Source organism: Ictidomys tridecemlineatus, chromosome 4, assembly GCF_052094955.1.
Source record: "Ictidomys tridecemlineatus isolate mIctTri1 chromosome 4, mIctTri1.hap1, whole genome shotgun sequence".
NCBI classification, from domain to species: Eukaryota; Metazoa; Chordata; class Mammalia; order Rodentia; family Sciuridae; genus Ictidomys; species Ictidomys tridecemlineatus.
Window position 1 is genome coordinate 36,422,278 of NC_135480.1, and position 5,417 is coordinate 36,427,694.

The following is a 5,417-nucleotide window of genomic DNA, read 5'->3' on the forward strand; positions in this document are numbered from 1 at the left end:
CTGTCCACCACTGTGCCTGGATTTAATTGTAATTGCCTCTGAAGATTTTAAACAGGGAATTGATAAGGTCTGGTTTATTCTTTGAGATTACACTGGCTGCTCTGAAGAAAATTACTTAATTGGGGGGAGGGGAAAATGGGAGGAGGGAAATGTTTAGAACATTTTTTATCATCTAGCAAAGAGATCATGATAACTTGGATTAAGATGGCAGTAGTAATAAGAAATAGAGATGTATTTGAGTTATATTTTTGAGATGGAGCAAACAGGGCTGCTATTATTTGGAAGATTAAGAAGGAGGAAGAATCAGATATGACTTCTAGTTATTTGGCCTGATAGCTATATAAATAATGATAATTATAACAGAAATAGAAAGATTTATAGAGCAGATTTATGGGCTGAGATGAAGAAAGAGGGAGGTCTTTAAGAATTCAGTTCTTGATTTGTTAGGTTTTCAGTACCAACTAAATATCCTAGTGGAGATGGTAGTTAAATATATTTGTCTGATGCTCAGAAGAAAGCCAGGATTGGAGATATAATTTGAGCAACATCAGCACATAGATAGTATTTAAAAACATGAAACTTGATCAGAATACCTAGGAAGAGTTTAGATAGTAAGAAGGGTGGGCTGAATATTCCAATTTTTAGACGTTAAACAGTCACCAAATCCTGAATCAGCAGCCAGTAGAGTAGAAGAAACCCAATAGAGTGTGATATCACAGGAGCCATGAATAGAAATGAGTTGTGAACTCTCTCTACTGCATCTTGAGAACTAAGACAAGGAAGAGCTTTCATTATTGGATTTGGTAAGATGAAGGAAGGTTCTTGTTGAACACAATAGTATGTAGAACATGTATTGAATTATTTCTACAGTCCTGGTATTCTTATGCTTTCATATGTGCTATTTAATCCTCACAACAATCTTATGAGAGAGTTACTTTCATTATTTTCATTTTATACTTGAGGAAACTGAGATACAGAGAAGTTATATTGCATTTATTGATAGTAAATCACAGAATATGAATCAGAGCCCAAGAGATTAAGTTTCAAGCTTTACAATCAGATTTGTTTCCTTTCCTATATAATAAATATGAAGAAAAACTGGAATGAAACTATAATGAAATAAACTTCATAGAGAATCAGAGGTAAGAAAGCAGAGCCCATAAATTAAAGACACTTTTTCCAAAAGTTTTATAGTGAAAGGAGAAGCTAAATGGGATATGAGCTGGAAGGGAATGTAAGGTCAAGGTCACTTTGTTTGTTTTGTATTAGATGGGTGATATTAAGTGTGTTTCTGTTGATGGTAATGCTATAGTTGAAAGGCGACTTGAAGATTTAGGAGAGATTAGGGATGATTTGAGAAATGCAGTTCTTTTTTTTTTTTCCTTTTCAAAACTACTTTATCATTTTTTAAATTTTTTATTTCTTTTTTTTTAACATCATTTGAAATGCAGTTCTTAAATAGCAAAAATGGTGGCCTATATAGAAGTAAGGAAATTTCTTCTATTTTAATAGAGAGCACATTGTTCATAGATTCAAATGTAGCTGGATTGAGAGAATTATAGGAAGTTGATGTAGGTAATTCTTATCATATGGTTTCTTGCTTCTCTGTGAGGTATGAAGGAAAGGCAAGATCATCTGCAGAAAAATTGAATAGGTTATTATAAGTTGGAGGAAAAGGTAATAGAGAAATAAGCATTTTGGAGAGGGAAAAACAGAAGTTTTAGAGATATCAGAAGAGCCAATTGGCAATGGTGCTTTCCATTTGCTATTTTTGGTCATAGGGTAAAACCAGTTAGCATTGTTCTATCATGTTTTTCTCCATTTCTGGAGAAGAGTTTAGCTATAGGATTTAGACCCAGAGTAAGGTTTATTCAGAATTAGATAAATAGACAGTTGGATGGAGAGAAAGAGGAACAAAGCAGTTAAAGAGTTTTCAGGGAGTGATTATAGTTCTGGAACATGATGTTTCACAAAGGATGGGTAAAGAGGGGTGAAAAAGAGGAGGAGATCTTTAATAGAAAATTGTTTGTTAAGATGTCACAAAGGTTGGGTGAACTAGAAGGAGGCTGGAGAGGTAGGAGCTTGTGGTAGAGAGTGGCAGTGACTGTATCCAAAGTATAACCATGGCAGTGGGTGGTCCAGATAAAAAAAAATTAAAAAAAAAATATATATATATAGAGAGAGAGAGATGAGAAATTTAAGAATTTGGGAGGCCACAGTATGAGGAAGAGGATTATTTTTAAAGATGGGTACTAAAATTGCCGAAAATGTGGCATAAGTAGTGGAAAAGAGGAAGACAGTAAGCTAGGTACTAGAATTTCAGTGAATCGAGGTCATGTCTTAGCCAAATGACAGTCAAGAGGAATAGTATGGGCTAGTATGGTCAGATGAAATAATCTTAAGAATATCTGGCAGTTTTGAAGGAAGAAGGGGGGATGAAGTTGTTTAGAAATAATATTGGAAACAAGGTAGGTGGGGAAGACACCTGTCTACCAGTATCAAGCCTCAAAGTTTCAGAGGGAAAATAGTATTTTCAGGAGGTTACTACAGGCATGAACAACTTGCAAAAGCATGCCTGTAGTGGGATGGTTTGGATGGGTAGAGACCAAAGGCAGAGCCACCAGTAATAAGACTGTGGAACTATTTCAGGGAGAGGTGAGTGAGGATCAGACAAGGCCAATAGGGTTGGAGGGAGATGTTTGAAAGATCCATCAGAAGCAGAACTTGCAGAGCTGTTTTAGAACAAATTGGTAAGATAACTGGTAATAATATTGTCAGAGAAAGAGAATACGGAAATGAAGGACAGATTTGAGGGGAGGAAACTGAAGGTCTTTTGCGGGGAGAGTACTAGGGACTGAACTCAGGGGCACTCGGCCAATGAGCCACATCCCTAGCCCTATTTTGTATTTTATTTAGAGACAGGGTCTCACTGAGTTGCTTAGAGCCTCGGTGTTGCTGAAGCTGGCTTTGAACTCTTGATTCTCCTGTCTGAGCCTCCTCAGCTGCTGGGATTACAGGTGTGCACCACCGTGCCCAGCATTTTTTTTTTTTAAGTCAAATAGTACTAACCTTTTTTTTGTGTGTGTTAGGAAAACAGTATTTTGTTTCACTTCTCAGTATCTCTTAATTCTTCTCTCAGGAGGATATTATATATTTTTTCTTTGGTAATTTTCTCCTATAATATTTTTTGTTCATTTCCCCCTTAGAATCCTGTTTGGCAGTTGTCGGTCTTTCTGATTTAATTCTGTACTTTAAATGTTGCTTTTCTTCTATCTTACTCCTGTCACCATGACTCTCTACCTAGTGAGGGGACTGTTTTCTGAGAGATTTCTTTAATATTATCTTCAAATTCTTAGATAACTTTTTTTTTAGAGAGGAGGGGGAGAGAGAGAGAGAGAGAGAATTTTTAAAAATATTTATTTCTTAGTTTTTCGGTGGACACAACATCTTTGTTTGTATGTGATGCTGAGGATCGAACCTGGGCCGCACGCATGCCAGGCGAGCGCGCTAACGCTTGAGCCACATCCCCAGCCCTTTAGATAACTTTATGGTACCTTATTTTTAAATTCCAAGCGTTCTTTTGTTTATTCCTTTTTCATAGCATCCTATACTTATTTATGGATATAACATCTTCTCATTTCTAAAGACATTAATAACAATTTTTCTTCTATTTTAATTGGCTCTGTTTGCTCTGGATACCTTTTTACCTTTCATTTTATCATATTCAGAAGTTTCCCTCAATTGTTTATTAATCTCTGTCTGACTTTATATTCACAATATGAATCCCTGTTGGTATTTAGGAACAGGTCATTAAAGAGCTAAATAGAAGCCGTGTGGGCATAGGTAGGACTTGTCAGTGGTGAATATTTTTGTTGTTTGTGGTACCTCCAAAGTGTCACAAGTCATTCCCCCTGAGGCTGTCAAGTTTCTTAGAGAAGCAGCTTCTAATTTTCTAGGGGGACTTAAGCCTGGTTCCAGGGCGTGGGATAAAATAAACTGACAGTCCATAACATATAATGAACTGTGGTTCTGTGTCTCAGCGTTCATTATACATTATGTACTGTCAGTTTATCTGGGTTTCAGTCTTGCCAGTGCATAAACTGTGCTCTCCTTAGTTCTATAGGCCGAATTAGTTGTTCTTCTCCTCCTTCTCCTCCTCTTCCTTTTCCTATCTTCTTTCCTTTAGTAATCAATGCTTAGAAAACTTTAGATGGTTAATGAGAAAAACAAGGAAAAAGGCATCCAGTGGAAACAACTAATTAAAAAGAAGAAAAAAAATCAACTATTGTAATGTCTTTAAAGATGAGAAAAAAATACTGCATTCATACTTCTAATTCAGACATTTCACCTCTATCTGCTTTCTTACAAAAGTTTGTTGGAATTTTTAGTTAACCACTGTATTCTCTTCTGTTCTCTTTGTCCTTGTAAATTTTTATATTTTTCCTTCAGGAAGTTTCTTAGCTATCATCCTAAGGAATGGGACAGAAAGGATATACTTGTGTGTGATTAATCTGCTATGTTTAATTGGACTTCTTAAGTTTCATTTTTAACACATTGCTATAGATAAGCTTGTGGAGATAGAGGTTTGTTGCCAGAGTTGAGAAATTTCACTTAGTGATAGATATTTAGACCTAATCAGATTAACATAATTATTGAAGCATATCCCAAGGAGTCTGAAGCATGACATTATTTCATTTATTCACTCAACATGTAACTATCAAGCATCCACTGTGTGCTGGCAAGAAGACGTCGGACTAGGATGGAATGTGAGGAAGGAGCATAGAGGTAAGGCAGAGGGAAAGAAGCCATTGAAGAGCACCAAAAGTGGTGGGAGGAGGACATGAAGAGAGTTCTCCTATAGTGAGAGTGGGTACTTTCAGAAAGGGTGAGCAGAAGGTATTCTGTAGCATCAGGTAAAGCTAAAGTTCAACGGGAGAATGAGTGAGTGAGAACTTCTACTACTTACTGAATCCCTAGCATGGTGCTAGATTCTGGGTGAACAAAACTGTCCTAATCTGAAAACTGTAAAAGCTTATTACATGCCAGCAGAGATAACAACAATTAATCTTATACTCGCCCTATGAGGAGGTGGCCCTCAGAGTGATTAAACAGACTCAGGATGAGCCACCTTACTAAACAGAATTTTGAAGAATTAGGAATAGACTCAGAACTCAGGTGTATTTCCACATATAACCTTTTTTTCTTTCAAAGAACAACCAGAGATGATATGTAAGCTTTTGAACAACAAAGGGATTTTCAGAGAGTTTGCACACATTGACACATTAATACAAAATTAGAAAGGAAATTTGAAAATTCTTAGTCATTTGTAAAGAAAATCTTAAGCATTTCATGGGAAAATATACTTTGAGGCTTTTGATGTTAAAAGTAGTATATTTTGTAAATATAAATAGTATATT